Below are 27,466 nucleotides of genomic sequence, written 5' to 3'. Positions count from 1 at the left end.
GATTTGTATTTACAACATTAATAATATATACATACTATGCAAATATAAAAAAGCTTGTTGTGAAAAATGAGTTGGAATTTCACAAGAAAAAGGTCACATTTTCTCAAGAAAAAACGTTGGCAGTATTATAATAAAAAGTCGTAATTTTACTCAACGCAAGTCCATATTTTACTAGAAAAACTGAGCATCTGTGCTATATTATGATAAAAGTTGGAATTTTACTCAATAACAATTTTACAAGCAAAGCTCAACGTTTTGACAATTTTATGAAAAGAGTCGCAATTTTGCTCGACAAAAAGTCACAATTTTATAAGAAAACTTTAAAACGTTAGCAATATTATAGTAACAATAATCCGAATTTTATTTGCCAAAATTATGACAAAAGTCATAAATTTACTCAAAAAACTTCACAATTTTACAAGAACAACAAAATGACAAACAAATGTCCCCATTTTGCGTTAAAAAGTACTAATTTTACATTAAAAAAGTACTAATTTTACGAGAAAATATTGCAATATTACAGAAACAGAAAGAATATGAGAAATTGCTCCCAATTTTATAAGAAAAAAAGTCGACGCATTGTGAGAAAAAGACTCCTTTCAGTTCATTATTATTATCTTTGAATTTTTTGTTTGTAATTGGTTTTTAATCTTCATTTTTTACTTCAGGTTATTACAGTATGTCTCTATATACATATTTATTCTATTTTTTTAAAATTAATTTTGGCACATTTCTATTTCTTACCACACTTGTTATGACATACGTTGGCCAGAGGGGGAGCACTTAAATTTTTTTTACAAACACTTGTTATTTCATATGTTGACCAGAGGGGGCGCACTTTTAAAACCGACACGCAGTCAATTTGAAAACTCCCTCCTTTCTGGCACCACCCTAATTTTGATAGATTTCACCACCAGGGGTGCAAATGAGACATTCTCTATTCTCTCTCTACACACACACACACACACACACACACACACACACACACACACACACACACACACACACACACACACACACACACACACACACACACACACACACACACACACACACACACACACTGGTTATCATTTAGAATGGGGACCAAGTTTTGGATCATCACTTGTGGGGACCACCCTTTCTACAGCTTGTGGAGGCATAAAAAAAAGAGGTAAAATGGCCACTGCCCAGTTAGCTCATACGTCTTTAAATCTCTGGATTGATGAAATGTGCTGATCATTCTTACTGGGGACCCTGGGGGAAAAGAGTTAATATGGTTCATGGGGACCAAATTTAAATAATTTTGCATAATTCACACAAATGTTTACGTGACTACTGAGGACCATTTAAAAAAAAAAAAAAGAATTTCAAATTAAACATGACATGATCCTCAGAATACAGCACTACAGATGTCCTCTTATAGGAAGTTTCACCACTTAAATGTTAAAGCAAATCCTGCATCTTCGGTGACATTACTGGAAACTGCTATTTAGCATTAATGAAGTTATCTGCAACTCCAACTACCACATATAGAAGGATGGAAAATTCTGAATGTGAATCATACTTTAAGGTAATAATGTTTAAAGCTTAAAAAAGCTTAAAAATCAATTAGGGCATCTTCAGAATGGATCTGACTATCATTTAAAAAGGTTTCCCTTTATGGGACCTGTTTTTTTGTCCCCATACCGTCAGAGGTCCCCTAAAAGTGACTGTGTAAACAGAGCGATGTCCCAGAATCCCCCCCCCCCCCCCCCCCCACACACACACACATTTTCTTGTATTTGTTACCTTCTTGAGACCTCCGGAAAATGCCTACCTTTTTAGGACCTCCCTTTCTAGATATATAAAGAAGTGTATTTACAACATTATACATACTATGCAAAAATAAAAACAATCTTTTTGTGAAAAATAAGTTGGAATTTCACAAGGAAAAGGTCACAATTTCACAAAATAAAAGTCTAATTTAACTCAACACAAGTCCAAATTTTACAAGAAAAACTGAACATTTGCGCAACGTTATGATAAAGGTTGGAATTTTACTCAATAACAGTCGCAATTTTACAAGAAAAGCTTAAATGCTGGCAATTTTATGAAAAGTGTAGTAATTTTACTCGACAAAAGTCACAATTTTATAAGAAAACTTTAACATTTTGGCAACATTATAATAATAATCTGAATTTTACTTGGCAAAATTACGACAAAAGTCATCATTTTACTCAAAAAATGTCGCTGTTTTACAAGAATAGCAAAAACATTGGCAATATTGTGATAAAAGTCAGAATTTTATATGACAAATGTTACCATTTTGCATTAAAAATGTAATACTTTTACATAAAAAAAGTAATAATTTTACATAAAAAAGTAATAATTTTATGATAAAATATTGCAATATTACAGAAACAGAAAGAATATGAGACATTGTTCCCAATTTTATAAGAAAAAAGTTAACACATTGTTTAGAAAAAAATGTTTTTAGTTCATTTATTTTTGGGGGAAATTTTTTATTTGTAATTGTTTTTTAATCTTCATGATTTACTTCAAGTTATTACAGTATGTCTCTATACACATATTTATTTAGTTTTTTTTTTAAATTAATTTTGGTCAGAGGGGGCGCATTTCAATTTCTCACTCGCTGACTTTGCACCTGTCAATGTTTACTATTGTATGCACATTAAATCAATGAAAAAAATCCTGACTTTGGAGCAATGTTCACGGACTCTAGTATTTGGCTCGCTATTAGATGCAATGGTTTTTCGTATTGGGACCATGATTTATGTCCTAACTTGTTCACCGGTCCTCATATGGAAGGTACTTTTCCTTGTTGATGTCTCAAGGAGGGCATAAATACTAGAACACACACACACACACACACACACACACACACACACACACACACACACACACACACACACACACACACACACACACACACACACACACACACACACACACACATTTTATTGTATTTTTTACCTTCTTGAGACCTCAGGAAAAGGCCTACCTCTTTAGGACCACCCTTTCTAGATATATAAAGAAGTGTATTTACAACATTATACATACTATGCAAAAATAAAAAAAGCTTTTTGTGAAAAATAAGTTGGAATTTCACAACGAAAAGCTCACAATTTCACACAAAAAAGTCGTAATTTAACTCAACACAAGTCAAAATTTTACAAGAAAAACTTAACATTTGTGCAACGTTATGTTAAAACTTGGAATTTTACTCAATAACAGTCGCAATTTTACAAGAAAAGCTTAAAATTTTATGAAAAAGGTTGTAATTTTACTCGACAAAAGTCACAATTTTATAAGAAAACCTTAACATTTTGGCAATATTATAATAATAATCTGAGTGTTACTTGGCAAAATTACAACAAAAGTCATCATTTTACTCCAAAAATGTCACTGTTTTACAAGAATAACAAAAAAATTGGCAATATTGTGATAAAAGTCTGAATTTTATATGACAAATGTTACCATTTTGCATTAAAAATGTAATAATTTTACATAAAAAAGTAATAATTTTACATAAAAAAGTAATAATTTTACATAAAAAAGTAATAATTTTATGAGAAAATATTGCAATATTACAGAAACAGAAAGAATATGAGACATTGTTCCCAATTTTATAAGAAAAAAGTTAACACATTGTGAGAAAAAGACTGCTTTTAGTTAATTTACTTTTGGGGGAATTTTTTTATTTGTAATTGTTTTTTAATCTTCATGATTTACTTCAAGTTATTACAGTATGTCTCTATATACATATTTATTTAGTTTAAAAAAAAATTAATTTTGGCCAGAGGGGGCGCATTTCAATTTCTCACTCGCTGACTTTGCACCTGTCAATGTTTACTATTGTATGCACATTAAATCAATGAAAAAAATCCTGACTTTGGAGCAATGTTCACGGACTCTAGTATTTGGCTCGCAATTGGATGCAATGGTTTTCCGTATTGGGACCATGATTTATGTCCTAACTTGTTCACCGGTCCTCATATGGAAGGTACTTTTCCTTGTCGATGTCTCAAGGAGGGCAGAAACACAAGAACACACACACACACACACACACACACACACACACACACACACACACACACACACACACACACACACACACACACACACACACACACACACACACACACACACACACACACACACACACACACGTTTTCTTGTATTTCTTACCTTCTTGAGACCTCCGGAAAATGCCTACCTCTTTAGGACCACCCTTTCTAGATATATAAAGAAGTGTATTTACAACATTATACATACTATGCAAAAATAAAAAAAATCTTTTTGTGAAAAATAAGTTGGGATTTCACAACGAAAAGGTCACAATTTCACAAAATAAAAGTCGTAATTTAACTCAGCACAACTCAAAATTTTACAAGAAAAACTGAACATTTGCGCAACGTTATGATAAAGGTTGGAATTTTACTCAATAACAGTCGCAATTTCACAAGAAAAGCTTAAAATGTTGGTAATTTTATGAAAAAGGTTGTAATTTTAAACGACAAAAGTCACAATTTTATAAGAAAACTAACATTTTGGCAATATTAAAATAATAATCTGAATTTTACTTCGCAAAATTACGACAAAATCATAATTTTACTCAAAAAATGTCATTATTTTACAAGAACAACAAAAAAATTGGCAATAAAAAGTCAGAATTTTATATGACAAATGTTACCATTTTGCATTAAAATGTAATAATTTTACATAAAAAAGTAATAATTCTACGAGAAAATATTGCAATATTACAGAAACAGAAAAAATATGAGAAATTGTTCCCAATTTTATAAGAAAAAAGTCGACACATTATGAGAAAAAGACTCCTTTTAGTTAATTTTTTTTGGGGGGGGGGGGGGGGGGTTTGTTTGTAATTGTTTTTTAATCTTCATGATTTACTTCAAGTTATTACAGTATGTCTTTATAGACATATTTATTTAGTTTTTACATTTTTTTATTTTGGCCAGAGGGGGCGCATTTTAATTTCTCACTTGCTGACTTTGCACCTGTCAATGTTTACTATTGGATGCACATTAAATCAATGAAAAAAATCCTGACTTTGGAGCAATGTTCACGGACTCTAGTATTTGGCTCGCTATTAGATGCAATGGTTTTCCGTATTGGGACCATGATTTATGTCCTAACTTGTTCACCGGTCCTCATATGGACGGTACTTTTCCTTGTCGATGTCTCAAGGAGGGCAGAAATACAAGAAAACACACACACACACACACACACATACACACACACACATACACACACACACACACACACACACACACACACACACACACACACACACACACACACACACACACACACACACACACACACACACTCACACACACACACGTTTTCTTGTAATTCTTACCTTCTTGAGACCTCCGGAAAATGCCTACCTCTTTAGGACCGCCCTTTCTGGATATATAAAGAAGTGTATTTACAACATTATACATACTATGCAAAAATTTAAAAAATCTTTTTGTGAAAAATAAGTTGGGATTTCACAAGGAAAAGGTCACAATTTCACAAAATAAAAGTTGTAATTTAACTCAACACAAGTCCAAATTTTACAAGAAAAACTGAACATTTGCGCAACGTTATGATAAAGGTTGGAATTTTACTCAATAACAGTCGCAATTTTAAAGAAAAGCTTACGATTTTGGCAATTTTATGAAAAGGGTCGTAATTTTACTCGACAAAAGTCACAATGTGATAAGAAAACTTTAACATTTTGACAATATTATAATTATATTCTGAGTTTTACTTGGCAAAATTACGACAAAAGTCATAATTTTACTGTTTTACAAGAGTAACAAAAAAATTGGCAATATTGTGATAAAAGTCAGAATTTTATGTGACAAATGTTACCATTTTGCATTAAAAATTTAATAATTTTACATAAAAAAGTAATAATTTTGCATTAAAAAGTAATACTTTTTGGAGAAAATATTGCAATATTACAAAAACAGAAAGAATATGAGACATTGTTCCTAATTTTATAAGAAAAAAGTCGACACGTGAGAAAAAGACTGCTTTTAGTTCACTTATTTATGGGGGAATTTTTGTATTTGTGATTGTTTTTTAATCTTCATGATTTACTTCAAGTTATTACAGTATGACTCTATATACATATTTATTTAGTTTTAAAAAAAATTAATTTTGGCCAGAGGGGGCGCATTTCAATTTCTCACTTGCTGACTTTGCACCTGTCAATGCTTACTATTGTATGCACATTAAATCAATGAAAAAAAATCCTGACTTTGGTGCAATGTTCACGGACTCTAGTATTTGACTCTCTATTAGATGCAATGGTTTCCATATTGGGACCACGATTTATGTCCTAACTTGTTCACCGGTCCTCATATGGAAGGTACTTTTCCTTGTCGATGTTTCAAGGAGGGCATAAATACAAGAACACACACACACACACACACACTCACACACACACACACACACCCACTTTACCCTGAATAGTTGCAGTGCTTTGTAAGAAACATCACACACACTGGAGGTGGACCAAGCCGGGATTTTGAGCATTCCTGACACAACGTCTGCTGCTGAGCATTCCTCCGCCACACCAGACGGAAATCACTGTAACCTCGCTCCTTCCCGGCTTATGTCGTCATCCGTGTCAAACGCTCAGAAAAACAGACACTCTGACCCGTTATTCTGCGGGAAGAAACTGTTGCTGATCCTAAATGGGTCACATATTTCGTGCACTGACCCATTCTGTAACACTTGGAAAGTGTCCAATAGGGATGAGCGATACTGCACATTTTGACAGCAAGTCAATACAAAGCCGGAGTTGTCGATACTGAATCCGATACAGTAGTACGTCATCTTATTTAACTCAAAACACTTGTATCTCGAATCAAAATCTCCGAGGGGAATGAACCAGAGGTGTGGACTCGAGTCACATGACTTGGACTCGAGTCAGACTCGAGTCATGAATTTGATGACTTTAGACTCGACTTGACAAAATGTAAAGAGACTTGCAACTCGACTTAGACTTTAACATCAATGACTTGTGACTTCACTTGGACTTGAGCCTTTTGACTTGACATGACTTGCTACTTTCCCCAAAACCCAAACCTTAAAAAGTTATTTGGGAGCGCTCCGTATCTTTCATTTTATACGTCTGTGTCTATAAGCGTGTGTGCTGCGTGTCAGCTGTCAGTACAACAGCCAATCAAATTAAATCTACGTTGTTTTCATCCCACAGCTCTCATCCAATCAAATTGCAGGACAACCACCGAACATGAGTTGTCAAACAATGCGGCAGTGAGAAACAATTATGCCAAAGTTGGTTTCGTTCGGGTATAAATACTACGACTTGGTCAACAAAAAAGGAATTGCCGTATGCAAATCACGTAGTTCGAATATTACAGACGGAGACGCAACAACTTCCAACTTCGTTCGACATTTGAAGTTGCACAAAGAAGGGTAAGTTTTGAATGTAAGATAACGTTTATTGGCTAAGTAACATGACTTTTATTTGCTATGTAGTTAAATCAGTGAGGCTGTAAACTCACTGCTAACGTTATAACCATAGACATGTTTTAAGGGTACGCAGCATTGAGCGCTACTGCCTACTGGCGCAGACGAGACGCGGAGCCGCCATCTTGGAGTGGTGATCCGCTCCACTCAGTGCAATTCATTTGGCAGGAGCAAATTTAATTCATCTTACCTCACTGAATACCACTGATTTTCACGCGTTTTTTTTGTCATACGTGTAGCTATGATAACGGACACATGTTTTGGCGTGTTTTATTATTCATAGTTTGCTTAACAGTAATATAATATTCTTATACGCTATAAATGACCAGACGTCCGAGATCAAAACTGGGAATATAATCCCAGAGAAGGGGGAAAAAAACGGTCAGCTATTTTTAAGTTGAAGAAACTATATGATTAGATTATATATACATGCGTATATCTTACATAAACAATGTATGAATACATTAGATATCTATATATTTTAGGGACCTATAGACTGTAACTCTGTTGCTGCAGCAGCAGAGAGTTTATTCTGTCTTGACACTTTGTATTGATATTTTGTATTACATTCTTCCCTTAAATGATAATGTTTACAGTGATTGTTATGTATGTATTTTTTATGTATGTCGCTTTGGATAAAAGCGTCTGCCAAATACTTAAACATATATAAACACCTGAAAGTCTTTATATCAGCTAAAACCACCAATCTGTTTCACTGGATTCAGAATAAATCCAAATGCTGTCTTACCCAACAATGTTAGTATTTGAATATTGTTACTTGAAGACTTATTCCTGGTTACAATTATACTGTTAAGAAAGTATTGTCTTATACTTTGCCTAAAATGAGAATGCATCATAATCAGTGGCGGCTGGTGAATTTTGTTTTAGGTGGGGCTGAAAGTTTGTAAACCAAACCCCTGTAGGGGCGTCATCCTCCCCCAGAAGATTTCTTTGTGATTCTCACATACAAATATTGAAGATCTTTGCTCCTTCTCAACTTTGTGGTAATGTTATTTTCATAAAATACAACCAATAGTATGTTAATGTTTGTTTTTGCAAATGTGTTTATTCTGTAAAGGAATGAGTTAAATGTTTAAAATTGTTTAAACTATTAAAATGACTGGTTAATAGTGCTATTCTGAATTGCAATGTCAGCACCATTTTTTTTCCTGCAATTTCAAATGCACTTGTTTTAATAAATAAATACAGCGTTTTAAAAGCATACACAATCTGTGTAAAAATATTAGTCTGTGGTTAAAATGACTTGAAAGGACTCGAAACTCAAAATGCAGGACTTGGGACTTGACTTGAGACTTTCTAGTCTTGACTTTGGACTTGACTCGGGACTTGCCTGTCTTGACTCGGGACTTGACTCGAGACTTGAGGCAAAGACTTGAGACTTACTTGTGACTTGCAAAGCAATGACTTGGTTCCACCTCTGGAATGAACTGAAATCTATTGAATTGGTACTTGGCTCCCCGAAACCACACCATTTTAAAGGAGCCATATGTAGTAATGTGGCCAGAAATGGTACTGCAATCACGGTCAAAATTCTGTAGTCCCCTCCCACTGTCCATGACTGAGGTTGCCAGATACGCAGCCCAATCCCAATCCTACTCCAAGGAACTTCAAATGGCAATCGACAAGTCCTACGCTGTAGGTTTCTCTTGTTTATGCTTCTTGCAAGATGTTTTACTAAGTAATTATGCCACATTTTACTGATGTCTAAAATGTCTAGTTTGACCGCACGGACCACCATCGAAATAATTATAAATAATAATAATATATATTATATATCGCATACACTGCAAAAACTGAAATCTAAGTAAGATTAAATATCTCAAATAAGGGTGATATTTGCTTATTTTCTGTCTGATAAGATAATTCTTCTCACTAAGCAGATTTGATGTTAGAGTATTTTACTTGTTTTAAGGGTTTTGGCCCTAAATGATCTCAGTAAGATATTACAGCTTGTTGCTGAGATTTTATGACCTATATTGAGTAAAACATGCTTGAAACTAGAATATCAACTGTTGCAAAGCTGTGTCATCAACACTCACAAGTACAAAACTACTTTTAAAAAAATAAGAATTTCTTATTTCAAGCATGAAAAAAAAAATCATGATTTTGACACAATTGTGTCTCATAATTAAAACAGATGGCAGCCAAATGGACTTTGCTGTTTTTATTTTCAATGAAACAATAGAAAATACGTACTCATATAGTAGTACAGTTGGCACAGTACAGTAAACTGACAGTTGATATTTAAACATTTGACATTTGAAACAATTTTGAACAGAAATAGTTCATGCACATTCGGATAAATTCTTCAAAATTACAATTAAAAAAATGTTGGCCGGGGTATATATATATATACGCGCACGAATTGACTGAAAGAGCCCGCACTTGGCGCGATGATGTCATGTTGTCGATGGAAAAATTCATTTTTAGACCATATGATTTGCCTGAACGGCTAGGAGACCCCGAGAGTAACAAGCTTTTGCCTTGTTGAATTTCCATTAAGAACAATACATTAGTTTTTAGTATAAGTAAATGTAATGCCGAGCGCATATCATTATGTCAAGATAATGGCACTAGCATTTACTTAATTTAAGAATATTTTTCATTATATTAAGCAAAAAGGTCTCTTTTTTTTTTTTCTACCAAGAAAAGTGCACTTGTTATAGTGAGAATATACTTATTTTAAGGTATTTTGGGGTTCATTTAGGTTAGCTAATTTTACTTGTTTTGGAAAGTCTTGACAAGCCAAATTTTCTTGTTCTATTGGCAGATCATTTTGCTTAGTTCAAATAAAACACCCCTCATTTTTGTATGTTTTTTTCTTGTTTTTGAACACTGACTTTTTGCAGTGTAGGCCTACTTTGATGGCAAGCCAAGGCCAACAGTAAAATTACCGCCACATTTGGTTCAGCATAACCCCATGTTGCATCCAACCTGACGTACTGCGTTCTCTTCTATTTACGCACATCACCATCTCTCAGTGCAGAGTGCAATTCTATGAGCCAACCCACGTTACGCATAAATTATACAGCCTACTACCATGTCATACACAAAGTAGAAAATCATTACATGTAATGCATTATATTGTGCCAATAAAATACCATCCCATGTGTGTTTGATGCAAACAATACCAGAAACCGCTGCTAATGTTGAACCCATTTCCTCAGCGTATCAGCATATTGACAACGAAATAGGCACTGACACTACCCATATCCACATAGGATGTATTTATCGAAAATATATTTTGCCGTGTCAGTTGGATGACACATCGACATACAGGCTAACGGGCATATATTTCCCCTGTTAGCCTGTATGTCGATGTGTCATTGACTAGCATGCTAAGAATTACACTAGGACAGGGGTCGGCAACCCAAAATGCTGAAAGAGCCATATTGGACCAAAAATACAAAAAAAAATCTGTGTGGAGCCGCAAAAAATTAAAAGCCTTATAGTGAAGGCAACACATGATGTAAGTGTCTATATTAGCTATATTAGCCTACTATCCAAGGCTGACGCAAATCTTCGTTGACAGAAATGTTATATTTTAACTTTTATTCTACACATTTTTGCAACATTGAAAAAAAAAAAAAGTAAAATGGAGGCTTCTGAAAGCATGAGATAACTTCTGGTAATGACTGACTCAGAATGGCCAAATGTATAGATGTGTGTGTCCAAGTTAAACGAAACGGCCGGCTGTCTTCTTCTAATAGATTTATTACAATCTTTGCAAGCTGGATAACGTTTGCTGTGGTCTGGAACAACATGGCACACAAACAACTATGAGAAATGCAGCCAACATTACATACAGATAATGTGTCATGAGACAAAGGACATAAGTAAAGGAAATTAATTGAGCTCAAATATAGCTACAAATGAGGCATAATGATGCAATATGTACATACAGCTAGCCTAAATAGCATGTTAGCATCGATTAGCTTGTGGTCATGGATTGATCAAATATGCCTGATTAGCACTCCAACAAGTCAATAACATCAACAAAGCACACGTTTGTGCATTCCCGCACAGTATGAAACGTTTGGTGGACAAAATGAGACAAAGAAGGAGTGGCATAAAACACGTCTTTCTGTGGCAGCATCGGAGAAATTTGTACATGTAAACAAACTACGATGAATTCAAGGATTGCTGAAATTAGTAGGACAAAACGGTGCTTGCCAAATACTCTCATCAGTGAAGCATGTATAATATAAACTGTGGGATTTTTAACAATTAGGAAAGTTTGTGTCATGTTTGTTCTCCTACAGAAAATATATTAAAACAAAAAATATATTTTTTTCTTCATCTTTTTCCATTTTCACACATCTCTGAAAGAGGTTCAGGGAGCCACTAGGGCGGCGCTAAAGAGCCGCATGCGGCTCTAAAGAGCCGCATGCGGCTCTAGAGCCGCGGGTTGCTGACCTTTGCACTAGGAGCTGAGCATCACCCCACTAAAGCCTACTAGCTTTGTTAGACAAGATCAAAAGATTGTATTGGACAATATAGTTTACATACCAAATGTCCATTTCCATTTATTACAAGTAATAAGAAAACGTAAATGCCTTACTTAACTATTAAGGAGGAAATTAGCAAGTTCGGTGTCAGATGAAAAAATCTTCTCCGCCTTCAGTCGTCCCCATCTTTCAAAGGCATCCCCGATACAAAACCTCGTATTGTTCCTGGCTTTGTCATGAATAAGTTGAAAATCGTAACGACGCCTTTTAGATTTACTAAGGTCTGACATGTTTAGTAACTTTACCAGTGGCAGGAGCTCGACGGAGATGGCGGTGCGTAACTGGCAACCTGGATGTGACACTCACAGACATTTTAATTGGTCAAACGGAGGAGGGCGGGGCATCGAAATGAAAACAAACAAGATTTCGGGGCTTTAAATCTAAATTTGAAATGAGCATATTGTAGAACTAAACTACCGTTATCAGTTATAAAAGTATTAAAAAAGAACATGATTTATGTGGAGGTCCATGGACCACCAATGACGGACATGACAGCCGTGTTCATCTTTGCGAACAATGATTTATTTTGCAATAAGTTGTGCTTTTCAGCCATGTTAAAGTTTCTCTCGCTTGTTCTCCACCATCAACAACCTCCACTCCTTCCCGACTGCCGCCTTTAACAGAGCGACAGGTGATCAGACAAACACTCACAGCTGTGTCATCTACGCACGTAGGGGGACGGCGTGGCGAAGTTGGGAGAGTGGCTGTGCCAGCAGTCTGAGGGTTACTGGTTCAATCCCCACCTTCTACCATCCTAGTCACGTCCGTTGTGTCCTTGAGCAAGACACTTCACCCTTGCTCCTGATGGGTCTAGTTAGCACCGTGCATGGCAGCTCCCGCCATCAGTGTGTGAATGTGTGTGTGAATGGGTGAATGTGGAAAATAGTGTCAAAGCGCTTTGAGTTCCTTAAAAAAAAAGGTAGAAAAGCGCTATACAAGTACGACCCATTTACCATTTACCATTTACTTGTCACTAATCTCGAAGCCGATTCTGACACACCCGGCTTTGCTGCAGGTCAGCAGGCCACGCCCCCACTCAATTTATGAACGCCTTTTGACATATCAGGGCTATTTCATGATGACTTGACATGCAATTATTACACATGGCACCTTTAACACCTAACATGCCTTTTCAAAAAGAAAAATGGACTGTTACATAAGACATTTGCTATAAAAACAACACAATAGAACAACTTGAGTAGTTCTATAAAGTAATGTAATGATAATGTTCAATCTTTGCCTTGAAGAGCAGACTTCTACAGTACCTTACCATGAATGGATCTACGTCAGGGGTGTCCAAAGTGCGGCCCGGGGGCCATTTGCGGCCCGCAGCTAATTGTTTACCGGCCCGCCACACATTCTGGAAATACTATTGTAAAAATAAAAAAGAACATTAAAAAAAGTGGAACGAGGTGAAATCTAACGAGAAAAAGTTGCAATGTTGACACAAAAACTGCAATGCAGGCTGTTTTTTTTTTCTTTTGTCTTTCTTTATTTTTGTTTTTTTGCCATTGCTAAAAAAAAAAAAAAAAAAAGACAAAAAATCCATGTTATAATTAAATTATTTTCAGGGCTTCAATTACTTCAAATATTTCACTTTAAAATGTTTTATGTGGTAAATATTGCATAAATTGTGTAGTAGCCATATAAAAACATCAAAGTTTTCTTTGACAAAAGCGCATAAAACAAACAAAATAATAGTTCCAGCATAAAATGGACAGATATATCTGAAGTTGATCTCGTAACTTAAGTGTTGAAAGTAAAAGAAAAACCTAATGAAAATGTATCACTTTATGAGTGGGGCACCTTTTGGATCCCAAATATATTTAGTGATTTTTTATTTCTATTTTCACTGTGATTACTCAAAAATATGAAAGAATTAAAATCAATGGTGTCCTGCATTATTGATCTTTTAGGGCTCTAATTACTAAATACTGCATATTTCAGTTTTACTATAAAAAAACAGAAAAGCCATAAAACATTTTTTTAAATTTGTATTACTTTATATCAACTTGAAGTTGATATAGAGATTTACTGTAAGCGTTAAATAATTTAAAAAAAATAATAATCTGACTTATTTTTAAAAATGTTTAATGACTGAGACCCTTTATGGTCCCCGGGACCCCTAAAGGTAAAATGAATACAAAATTCATATATTTTGTTATGGTTTGAAAATGAAAAATATCAAAATGGTCCCCACATGCTTTAATTTTTCCGTGTGCGGCCCTCAGTGGAAAAAGTTTGGACACCCCTGATTTACGTGAACCCCGACTTAAAGAAGTTGAAAAACTTATTCGGGTGTTACCATTTAGTGGTCAATTGTACGGAATATGTACTGTACTGTGCAATCTACTAATAAAAGTCTCAATCAATCAATCAATCAAAAACCTCCTTCCAGCTGCTTCTCCGCCACCTTGAGCAGCTTTTACATATTTTCTTGAATAAATGTCCGCAGTTTAGAATTATTTTAACAGTCTTGGCTGGAGTTAAACTGCTTCGTTATTGTACAGACTAGCAGTGATTGCTTCTCTAATTTATCTACACATCATGTTTTTGATGTTTTCTTTCTTTAATTCAATGAAGATCATCTGCTTCTTCTTCTCAGCACTGTCCTTCACACTCACTTTCTTTTTTCTCATGGCGGGAGAACAGAGTTATGTCGATCTGTAGCTATAAGCTAATGCCAGCGAGTAAAACCAGATGTTTGGGACGGATCTTACAGGGTTCACTGTGACATTTGCCATGCCAACCAATACTGGGGAGGCTTGTAACTCAAATTTGGCTTGCAGCTTTAAGCATTAGCCAAGCGACAGCTCGTTTTAAAAACACTCTTAAGTTGAGATACTGCTGTACTTACTATGTATTTTTTAACATCGTGTCTTGCCTTTAAGTTGTTAATGAGGATTATAATCAAAAGAAAAAGACGGGAATTTTTAGGCAAACAAAAACAACCTATTTGTAAACAATTTTTACAATATGTAAAAGCAACAATGTATCAATATCAACAAAATAATACAATTATTCCCTTTCACTCCATCCCCGGTTGTGCAATGGGTCATGCTTTTGCATTTCTTTGCAAAGGGTATGAGTTTCATTATCGGTCAGGCTTGCAACAAGAGGGCATATGATGTAAAAAAAAAAAAAACTTGCTGTGGTTACCCGTGACAGAGAAAATGCCAAAAGGGAAAAATATCAATCTTTTCTGTTGCAGTCGTGCATGGCGGCTTGCTGCCTGACCCCAGGATGCAGAGAATGGAGGCGACGTGCAGGTAAAATGATATTTAAGTGATGAAAAACTCAGATATCCCCAGCGTGGCTGCAAGCAGTGGACCGTGGGTGAATCAAAACTTGGCGTGGCAAAGCAAGAAGCAAAAACACATAGAATACAACAAACCTGCTTAAAATCCCTCCTGATTGGCAATCATAAATAATTCACCCCTATACAATATCCTACCCTAACACCCTACTGTGCAATATTACCCTCCGAGTGCAATATGTCCGACAATGATTGTTATTACTTTATTACTCTGGTACTCTTGTTTTGTTCTGTATATTGTACAGTATTTTGTATATTGTACAGGATTGCTTATTGTTTGTATTGGATAGTAGTCTGTTTATTTCAATTGTAATTTTTTATCTTTATTACTTCTTGTGTGATTTATTTTTATTCCATATTTTTTTCCACCTTAAATTGGAGTCCTTAATCTCGTTATATGCAAATATAATGACAATAAAGTCCATTCTATTCTAGTCTATTCTATTCTGTTCTATCAGGGGCGGATGAGGAGAACGGCACTCACAATCATGGCTAAACAGGAAGTGGAACAATAATAAGCGTTCTAAACAGGAAGAAACACCAAACAGAGGAAAATAATAAACATAAGTCCAAACTGTCATGTGAAACCATGACAATGTTATTACAATACAATATAGTTAATCGTGCAAAATAGTGAAGTGAAGTGAATTATATTTATATAGCGCTTTTCTCTAGTGACTCAAAGCGCTTTACATAGTGAAACCCAATATCTAAGTTACATTTCTACCAGTGTGGGTGGCACTGGGAGCAGGTGGGTAAAGTGTCTTGCCCAAGGACACAACGGCAGTGACTAGGATGGCGGAAGCGGGAATCGAACCTGGAACCCTCAAGTTGCTGGCACGGCCACTCTACCAACCGAGCTATAAGTAAACAAAAGAAAAAAACTACTATTGGCTCTTATTGAAATATTTTGTCCTTTTGCCCCCCAAAGCTGTCTCTGAGTTTGTATAACATATGATAATATATACACTACCGTTCAAAAGTTTGGGGTCACATTGAAATGTCCTTATTTTTGAAGGAAAAGCACTGTACTTTTCAATGAAGATAACTTTAAACTAGTCTTAACTTTAAAGAAATACACTCTATACATTGCTAATGTGGTAAATGACTATTCTAGCTGCAAATGTCTGGTTTTTGGTGCAATATCTACATAGATGTATAGAGGCCCATTTCCAGCAACTATCACTCCAGTGTTCTAATGGTACAATGTGTTTGCTCATTGGCTCAGAAGGCTAATTGATGATTAGGAAACCCTTGTGCAATCATGTTCACACATCTGAAAACAGTTTAGCTCGTTACAGAAGCTACAAAACTGACCTTCCTTTGAGCAGATTGAGTTTCTGGAGCATCACATTTGTGGGGTCAATTAAACGCTCAAAATGGCCAGAAAAAGAGAACTTTCATCTGAAACTCGACAGTCTATTTTTGTTCTTAGAAATGAAGGCTATTACACAAAATTGTTTGGGTGACCCCAAACTTTTGAACGGTAGTGTATATATATATATATATAATCAACAATGTAACAATGTAAACAACATAACATTATCACACGGATTTTTGTAAAAAATAAACATAAAACTACAATAGTACCCAACACCAATACTACTCTTGGTGTCCATACCATCGATATTTAGGTCGATCCACCCACCCCGAATTTTCCGACATTCATTTTGATCTTAATTTAAAAGGTCCCTCTAATGTCGACAACATTGGCACCTATTTCATAGGACCTAAAAAGAATGTCTCCAGGAAAAATCTCCCGAGTTTCGGCACATTTTTAAATGTCCACGTTGAGCTCCAAAATGTGGGCATGCCTACATCGGCCTTCTGACGTCACCTACAGAAAACTGGAGGCTATTTCACATTGCGAAGTGTGGGCCTGATTTACTCAAGGCTTGCGTGTACTAACCTGATAGCACACGCAAAGCTGATCTACTATACGTGTGCAAAGTGGATTGCGTCTGTTAAGTGAGCAGAATAAGGTGTGCAGTCCACTTTGTTGCCTCTGTCTTTATTAATATGCAAAATGTATTCTGATCATCAAAACGCCACAATACAGGGGGAGAGGGGTTTAGATCACACAATGTGATTTATCAACACTCATCACCATTTTGCCAGCAATATTTTGCAGTTTTTTTAGCACGTGTGGGAAGGACGTGCAAACTGACACAGTCCCACACACGGCTCACAGACAGATGATGGACAGACGAGAATACTCCGTCCTACGTGTGCGTGTCAACATTTTCGACCGTCAAAAATAAAAAATAATAGACTTATCGTCTATTCAGCAACATTACTTTATAATTTTATAGAGGGGGTGATTAAAATGATTTTTTTTTTACATAGAATATATATTATTTCAATATTTCTTATATGACTTTTTTTTTTTTAAGTATGTATTTTTTTGCGTCTTGAGCAGAAAAAAAATGCAGCCTCTCTCCAATGAGCGCACCTTCAATAATGAAAAACAACAAAAAAAGGGGTTTCAAAGTAGATTCCCTCCAGGACTGCTTCTAAATCAGGGGTCACCAACCTTTTTGAAACCAAGAGCTACTTTTTGGGTACTGATTAATGCGAAGGGCTACCAGTTTGATACACACTTAAATAAATTGCCAGAAATAGCCAAATTGCTCAATTTACCTTTAACTCTATGTTATTATTAATAATTAATGATATTTATCTTTGTGGAAACACTGATCATCTTAATGATTTCTCACAATAAATATATATAGAAACAGATAAATATCAATATGCAACACATTATTTTTATATTTTCTCTAAGTGCACATTTTTCAAATTGAACATTTTCAAATGATCACTTCTAAGACAGTCTTGTGAAATCACAATATCCCATTTTAACTAGCTAGCCACTAACATTTTTTTTTAACAAATCATGAATTACTTTGCACCATGTTTGTACAAATAATAACTCATGTAAAATACAAAAGTCAACTCTCAAATTTTTAAATAAATCATGTCACACTTTGAATTGGACACCAAATCTGTTATCTGTTTCTTTGTCAGTTAGTGAAGACCAAGTCTTTAAAATATTTTCTTGGATTTTCAAATTCTATTTGAGTTTTGTCTCTCTTTGAATTAAAAATGTCGAACAAAGCGAGACCAGCTTGCTAGTAAATAAATACAATTTAAAAAATAGAGGCAGCTCACTGGTAGGGTTGGGTATCGTTTGAATTCGAACGATTCCGATTCCGATTCCGATTCTTTGTTTCGATTCCGATTCCTGACGATTCTCGGTTACGATTCTTCTTGTACCATGCCGGGATCAATGTGTTTGACAGGTAGTCCCTGGAAGGTGGTATGTATTTTGGGTTGAGAGGTTTCACCATATCCCTGCAAACATAAACAAACATGTAATGTTGCTGTTACTGTTTAGCCCAGTATCAATTAGCTTAGCTCTAACGTTATTGCTTATCTAACCTAAATGTTGGAGATTCCACCTCTGAAAAGGGATGCAGTCTTTTGACTATGTGTGCAGCGACCTTTCTGTGGCACTCTTCCGTGTGTGGCACCGACATCTTCCCCATTGCCGCTACGGTGAACGGAGTACGCTGAGCACATCGCGGAGCCTGGCTAGCAGGTTGTAAATTGTCTATGAAAAAATATGCGGGCTAATTTGTTAGCTGCCTCGACGTTGGCGCAAAACACATTATTTATTGCATATATATTGTTTTACTTACCGGATTCGGACTGCAATGCAGTCACCGAGGTGCCAGGCTGGGCATCGAAGCCAGAGGAAGAGGCACAGGAGGACGGTCGGCGCAGCGCGTCGAAGACGGGACACGCATTTATTTGTACTCGGAGGTGCTTCATCATGTTCGACGTGCACCCTCCTAAGCACGAAACAGTCCTGTCGCACGTGTTACATTTCGCCGATATTTCATTTTTTTTAGTAAAATAAAGCCACACTTCGACCGCCGACGCCCGCTATCCATGCTTGACTGACTTGCTCGGCTACATAGGCTCGGCTATGCTAACACTTCCGGCGGTGGGCGCTTCTTCGTTGGTGTTTAGCGGCTTCTTCTTCCGGTCGGCGGACTTACTCTTTTTTTCCGGTCGGCGGACTGGGTATCGAAACTAGGAATCGAAATTTAAACTTTTGAACGATTCCGGGAGAATCGGAAAGTTAGTCCCGGTTCCAATCGATACTCGATACTCGATACCCAACCCTACTCACTGGTAAGTGCTGCTATTTGAGCTATTTTTTAGAACAGGCCAGCGGGCTACTCATCTGGTCCTTACGGGCTACCTGGTGCCCGCGGGCACCGCGTTGGTGACCCCTGTTCTAAGGAATCAATAAAGTACTATCCATCTAACATGCCCATTTTTATGATAAATACCAATCTGGCTTTAGGTCATTTCACTCCACCGAAACTGTCCTTTTGAAAGTTTCCAGTGACGTGATCATGGCTGCTGACTCTGGTCGCTACACAGTTTTGGTTTGACTTGATTTGACATCTGCCTTTGATACTGTGGATCACAGTTTACTGATAGATCGCCTCAAATCTGAGATGGGGTTTTCTAGTGCTGTTCTCCAGTGGTTTACTTCTATATAAATGGAAGAACTTTTAATGTTGCTTTTAATGATGTCATGTCCAATGTGTCCAACCTGTCATGTGGTGTGGCCCGGGGTTCTGTTCTGGGGCCCGTTTTATTTTTGTTGTATCTGATGCCGCTTGGGAGGTTGATCAGTAGTTTTAAAAATGTTTCCTATCATTTCTATGCAGATTACATTCAACTGTTATGCTCCTTCAATGATTCAGAGTTCCACTTTTTATCTGAGTTCTTAAAGTGTGTATCCTGTAGTAAAAACTGGTTGTCCTCAAATTTCCTCCTGATAAATTCTAACAAAACGGAAACTCTGATAAGTGCTCCCGATAAAAAGATCCCCCTGATCAAGAACTCCCTTGGTGCTCTGGGTGCATCTGTTGAAAGCAGCCTCAGAAACCTTGGACTTGTGTTGGATCAGTCAATATCTTTGGAGGGTCACTGTCGTCAACTGACCAAAAACTGTTTTTATCATCTCAGAAATATTTCTAAAGTGAGAAATTTGTTGTCAAAATTGGATCTCGAAACGATCATTCATTTCGTCTCGTATTGACTATTGCAATTCTCTTTTCAACAAGTGTTGGACTGTACAACATGCGGCTGCCAGACTTTTGAGCGGTGCACCCAGAACAGACCATACCACCCCTGTTCTATCCAGTCTTCATTGGCTTCCAGTTAAAGATTTTAGTCCTGACATTCCGTGCGTTGCATGGTGGGGCCCCTCAGAACATCACTGAATTGATATGCCCCTACTCTTCAGGGCGCAGCCTCCGGTCTTCAGGCCAGGGTCTTCTAAAGATCCCCAAAACATGTTTTAAAACGTGGAGACCTGCCATTCCAAGCTATAGCTCCCAGTCTTAGTAGATCACACGCAACACACCCACTAATAGTACACTTTATTTTACAGATTGCACACGCTGTTTAGCACGAGGTATTTGGATCTAAGTAAATCAGGACCTACTGTATGTGTTTTGGTAGTATCTACGTCCCGAATCACAATATTTTTTTTGCAGAATTTTAAGGAATGATCAAATATGTCTGCCAGATGCGTTGTTGCAGGTTGTAGTGATACAACTCAAGAAGGGGGTTGGTCTGCATACATTTCTAAATGATAGGAATATGAGGACCAGTCAAAATGGGACGGACCAAGCGAGAGGAGTGTAATTTACTATTTTGAAGATTCTGTTTCGGAGAAGGGTTTTGATCGGAGTTTGGACAGAAAAAAAATGGAAAAGACTCGAGCCAGGTGTAATACCGAAAATCAGGAGTACTCTCGAGGGGAAAAAAGAGCAGACTTTGTGTTTAAAAACAAGTGAAAATGAAGGTAATAATAATAATAATACCTGGGATTTATATAGCGCTTTTCTAAGTACCCAAAGTCGCTTTACATGTTAAAAAGGTAGCCAGCTATTCTATTTTGCATCCTTTTCTACTGAGGTTTTCCTCAGGATGCGTGAAAGATCATGAAGAAACACAGACTATTGTGTCGACCAAAGAGAAGATGGAAGGTATATGAATAACATTTACTCAAAAAATTAATTATATTCTGGGAAATGACTGACAGATTTATTTTCAGGAACAAAACGAATACACGAAAAGATCTTGTCAGTGAAATTTCATCTGGACGCTATGGGCCCTTTAATCCTTGCATCCGGGAAAAGACTGTTTTCCTATTGTCCGATTAAGAAGGGGCAATACCAAGACTCAGACCCCACCCCCACCCCCACCACCGTGGCAGCTGTCCCACTGATCTCTGGGCATTCCTGCTCATTAGAGGCTTTTGTTGTTTGGTCTGTGTGTGCGTGTGTGTGTGTGTGTGTGTGTGTGTGTGTGTGTGTGTGTGTGTGTGTGTGTGTGTGTGTGTGTGTGTGTGTTCTTGTATTTCTCCCCTTCTTGAGACATCAACAAGGAAAAGTACCTTCTATATGAGGAGCGGTGAACAAGTTAGGACATGAATCATGGTCCCAATACAGAAAACCATTGCATCTAATAGAGAATGTCTCATTTGCACCCCCGGTGGTGAAATCTATCAAAATGAGGGTGGTCCCAAAAAGGAGGGATTTTTCAAATTGACTATGTGTCGGTTTTAAAAGTGCTCCCCCTCTGGTCAACATATGAAATAACAAGTATGTGTAAGAAATTGACTTGTGCCCCCTTTGGCCAAAATTAATTAAAAAAGATATTGCAATATTTTCTCGTAAAATGATTACTTTTTAATGCAAAATGGTGACATTTGTCTTATGAAATTATGACTTTTGTCACAATACTGCCAATTGTTTTGTTGCTCTTGTAAAATAGTGACATTTTTTGGGTAAAATTATGACTTTTGTCATAATTTTGCCAAGTAAAATAACCTAAAATTCCGATTATTATTATAATATTGCCAACATTTTAAAGTTTTCTCATAAAAATTGTGACTTTTGTCAAGTAACATTTTCATAAAATTGTCAAAATGTTAAGCTTTTCTTGTAAAATTGCGACTGTTATTGAGTAAAATTACAACTTTTATCATAATATTGCACAAATGTTCAGTTTTTCTTGTAAAATTTTGACTTGCTTTTATTATAATACTGCCAAAATTCAAAGTTTTCTTGTGAAATTGTGACCCTTGTCTCGTGAAATTCCAACTCATTTTTCACAACAAGCTTTTTTATATTTGCATAGTTTGTATATATTATTAATGTTGTAAATACACTTCTTTATATGTCTAAAAACGGTGGTCCTAAAAAGGTAGGCCTTTTTCGGAGGTCCCAAGAAAGTAACAAATGCACGAATGTATGAGTGTGTGTGTGTGTGTGTTCTTGTATTTCTCCCCTTCTTGAGACATCAACGAGGAAAACTACCTACTATATGAGGAGCGGTGAACAAGTTAGGACATAAATCATGGTCCCAATACAGAAAACCATTGCATCTAATAGAGAGTGTCTCATTTGCACCCCCGGTGGTGAAATCTATCAAAATGAGGGTGGTCCCAAAAAGGAGGGATTTTTCAAGTAGACTGTGTGTCGGTTTTAAAAGTGCTCCCCCTCTGGCCAACATATGTAATAACAAGTGTGTGTACCTTTTGGCCAAAATGTATTTAAAAACATATATATATATATATATATATATATATATATATATATATATATATATATATATATATATATATATATATATATATATATATATATATATATACTGTATATAGAGATTTACTGTAATAAGTTGAAGTAAATAATGAAGATTAAAATCCAATTACAAACAAAAAATTCAAAAAAAAAATTAATTAACTAAAAGCAGTCTTTTTCTCACAATAAATGTCAACTTTTTTCTTATGAAATTGGGAACAATTTCTCATATTCTTTCTGTTTCTGTAATATTGCAATATTTTCTTATAAAATTATTACTTTTTTAATGTAAAATTATTACTTTTTTTTGCAAAATGGTGACATTTGTCATATCAAATTCAGAATTTTATCACAATATTGCCATTTTTTTTTTGTTCTTATAAAATAGTGACATATTTTGAGTAAAATTATGACTTTTGTCTTAATTTTGCCGGGTAAAATTCCGATTATCATTATATTATTGCCAAAATTTTCAAGAGCTCTTATAAAATTGTGACTTTTGTCGAGTCAAATTTTGACTTTCCATAAAATTGCCAACATTTTAAGTAGGGATGTCCGATAATATCGGACTGCCGATATAATCGGCCGATAAAAACTTTAAAATGTAATATTGGAAATTATCGGTATCGGTTTCAAGATTATCTGTATCGGTTTCAAAAAGTAAAATGTATGACTTTTTAAAACGCCGCTGTGTACACGGATGTAGGGAGAAGTACAGAACGCCAATAAACCCTCAAGGCACTGCCTTTGCGTGCCGGCCCGGTCACATAATATCTACGGCTTTATGCAACAGCCATACAGGTCACACTGAGGGTGGCTGTATAAACAACTTTAACACTGTTAAAAATATGCGCCACACTATGAACCCACACCAAACAAGAATGACAAACACATTTCGGGAGAACATCCGCACCGTAACACAACATAAGCACGACAGAACAAAAACCCAGAACCCCTTGCAGCACTAACTCTTCCGGGACGCTACAATATACGCTACCACCAACCCCCCCCCCAATCTCCTGAATTCGGAGGTCTCAAGGTTGGCAAGTATGCTCTAGTATACTCTGGACTGAAGCTTAAGCTTTTCTTGTAAAATTGCGACTCTTATTGAGTAAAATTCCAACTTTTATCATAATATTGCACAAATGTTCAGTTTTTCTTGTATATTATTAATGTTGCAAATACAAATCTTTATATATCTCAAAAGGGTGGTCCTAAAGAGGTAGCCATTTTTCTCAGGTCTTAAGAAGGTAAGAAATACAAGAATGTGCGTGTGTGTGTGTGTGTGTGTGTGCGTGTGTGTGCGTGTATGTGTGTGTGTGTGTGTGGTGTGTGTGTGTATGTGTGTGTGTGTGTGTGGTGTGTGTGTGGTGTGTGTGTGTGAGCAACATGATGATGAATGAACCGATGCTGCTTTTCCCAACATGTTGAGCAACTGAACCCAGCTTGGTTTCAGGCCCAATAGAGTTCTTGCATGAGGTCAGCAGTAAGGAATGTGGGCTGTCACGTCCGTTGTTGCGCTGAAAGCAGCCAGATAACATGTCCATTACAAGGCCAGCGTGGTACCACTTTTTTTTTTTCCTCCTTTGCTGTTTGGCCCTGAGCTGTAAAATTACTCTTTTTAGTGCAGAGAGTTGTTTGAGGAATGCGTGGGCGTGTCGCTTGCAGAGAGACAAGGACGGACCCTGCTTTTAACCCGTCAATAATGTCACGGCGGACGCGAGTCAGTGCACAACGCATCGTAAAATGTGTTTATGAGACATGCCTTCCTTCCATGAGAAAGCTTTGTTAAGCATGCACACTGCAAAAGCTGAAATCTAAGTAAGATTAAATATCTCAAATAAGGGTGATATTTGCTTATTTTCTGTTTTAAAGGCCTACTAAAATGATTTTTTAAAATTTAAACGGGGATAGCAGATCCATTCTATGTGTCATACTTGATCATTTCGCGATATTGCCATATTTTTGCTGAAAGGATTTTGTAAAGAACATCGACGATAAAGTTTGCAACTTTTGGTCGCTGATAAAAAAAGCCTTGCCTGTACCGGAAGTAGCGTGACGTCACAGGTTGAAGGGCTCCTCACATTTCCCCATTGTTTACAATGCAGCGAGAGCGATTCGGACCGAAAAAGCGACAATTACCCCATTAATTTGAGCGAGGATGAAAGATTAGTGGATGAGGAACGTGAGAGTGAAGGACTAGAGTGCAGTGCAGGACGTATCTTTTTTCGCTCTGACCGTAACTTAGGTACAAGGGCTCATTGGATTCCACGCTTTCTCCTTTTTCTATTGTGGATCACGGATTTGTATGTTAAACCACCTCGGATACTATATCCTCTTGAAAATGAGAGTCGAGAACGCGAAATGGACATTCACAGTGACTTTTATGTCCACGACAATACATCGGCGAAACACTTTAGCTACGGAGCTAACGTGATAGCATCGTGCTTAAATGCAGATAGAAACAAAATAAATAAACCCCTGACTGGAAGGATAGACAGAAGATCAACAATACTATTAAACCATGGACATGTAACTACACGGTTAATGCTTTCCAGCCTGGCGAAGCTTAACAATGCTGTTGCTAATGACGCCATTGAAGCTAACTTAGCTACGGGACCTCGACAGAGCTATGCTAAAAACATTAGCTCTCCACCTACGCCAGCTCTCATCTGCTCATCACGACCCGTGCTCACCTGCGTTCCAGCTATCGACGGCGCGACGAAGGACTTCACCCGATCACTGATGCGGTCGTCGGCCCGGAGACGGAGGAAGTCAAGGTGAGGACAGCGGTGCGGCGGCAGGCGATCAAATGTTTGGAAGCCAAAGCTGTACTCACGGTAGCGCGTCTGCTATCCATCTCAAAGTCTTCCTGGTTGTGTTGCTGCAGCCAGCCGCTAATACACCGATCCCACCTACAGCTTTCTTCTTTTCAGTCTTCATTGTTCATTAAAGAAATTGCAAAAGATTCACCAACACAGATGTCCAGAATACTGTGGAATTATGAGATGAAAACAGAGCTGTTTGTATTGGCACACAATGGTGTGCCAATACTTCCGTTCACTCCGTGACGTCACGCGCAAACGTCATCATACATAGACGTTTTCAACCGGAAGTTTAGCGGGAAATTTAAAATTGCACTTTATAAGTTAACCCGGCCGTATTGGCATGTGTTGCAATGTTAAGATTTCATCATTGATATATAAACTATCAGACTGCGTGGTCGGTAGTAGTGGCTTTCAGTAGGCCTTTAAGAGTTTTGGTCCTAAATGATCTCAGTAAGATATTACAGCTTGTTGCTGAGATTTGATGACCTACATTGAGTAAAACATGCTTGAAACTAGAATATCAACTGTTGCAAAGCTGTGTCATCAACACTCACAAGTATAAAACTACTTTTTTAAAGTAAGAATTTCTTATTTCAAGCATAAAAACTAAAAAAATCATGATTTTGACACAATTGTGTCTCATAATTAAAACAGATGACAGCCAAATGGACTTTGCTGTTTTATTTTCAATGAAACAATAGAAAATACGTACTCATATAGTAGTACAGTTGGCACAGTACAGTAAACTGACAGTTCATATTTAAACATTTGACATTTCAAACAATTTTCAACAGAAATAGTTCATGCACATTCAGGTAAATTCCCCAAAATTACAATAAAAAAAAAAATGTATATATGCGCATTAATTGACTGAAAGAGCACGCACTTGGCGCGATGATGTCATGTTATCGATGGAAAAATGCATTTTTAGACCATATGATTTGCCTGAGCGGCGAGGAGACCCCGAGAGTAACAAGCGGTTGCCTTGTTGCCTTTCCATTAAGAACAATAAATTAGTTTTTAGTATAAGTTTGCTGGTTTCAAAAAATGTAATGCCGAGCGCATATCATTATGTCAAGATAATGGCACTAGCATTTACTAAATTTAAGAATATTTTTCAACATATTGAGCAAAAAGGTCTCTTTTTTTTCTACCAAGAAAAGTCCACTTGTTATTAGTGAGAATATACTTATTTTAAGGTATTTTTGGGTCCATTGAGGTTAGCTAATTTTACTTGTTTTGGAAAGTAAAATTTTCTTGTTCTATTGGCAGATAATTTTGCTTAGTTCAAGTAAAATACCCCTAATTTTTGTATTTTTTTTCTTGTTTTCGAACACTGAATTTTTGCAGTGCAGGTGTGCCGCCGACGGGAGCCAATCACAACACGCCGACAGCTACTGAGAAAGGTGAAGTATCTTTTGCAAAAAAGCATCAAAGATCATGTATTTGACCTTGACGCCGCCTCGGATGGAGAACTGACACGTCTCCACTTCTGCAATCGCCGCCCTCGCAGTGAGGAAGTGGGAGCCTCGACTTCCTGAGCGACGCAGGGGGGTGGGGGTGGGGGGAGGCGGCGCTCATTTCGCTTACAGACTTTACCCAGAATTCCCTGGTGCGAGCCGG

General features: G+C 36.7%; 1 protein-coding gene across 5 annotated transcripts in view; it reads left to right on the top strand.

Moving 5' to 3' along the window:
* The window catches only part of LOC133644432 (transcription elongation factor A N-terminal and central domain-containing protein), a 107,357-nt gene that overhangs the window by 54,358 nt on the left and 25,533 nt on the right, over positions 1-27,466 (top strand). For 2 of the 5 annotated variants that reach the window (XM_062039097.1, XM_062039026.1), the window contains exons 3-4: positions 15,235-15,292; positions 27,194-27,249. The gene's annotated coding sequence lies outside the window, so the exon portion shown is untranslated. Of the gene's footprint in view, positions 1-15,234; positions 15,293-15,797; positions 15,967-27,193; positions 27,344-27,466 lie in introns of those variants that run through there. The other 3 variants (XR_009824811.1, XR_009824815.1, XR_009824813.1) reach the window with 3 other exon arrangements.

Source organism: Entelurus aequoreus, linkage group LG01 (assembly GCF_033978785.1).
Source record: "Entelurus aequoreus isolate RoL-2023_Sb linkage group LG01, RoL_Eaeq_v1.1, whole genome shotgun sequence".
Classification (NCBI taxonomy): domain Eukaryota; kingdom Metazoa; phylum Chordata; class Actinopteri; order Syngnathiformes; family Syngnathidae; genus Entelurus; species Entelurus aequoreus.
This window is presented reverse-complemented; position numbering and strand designations above follow the sequence as displayed.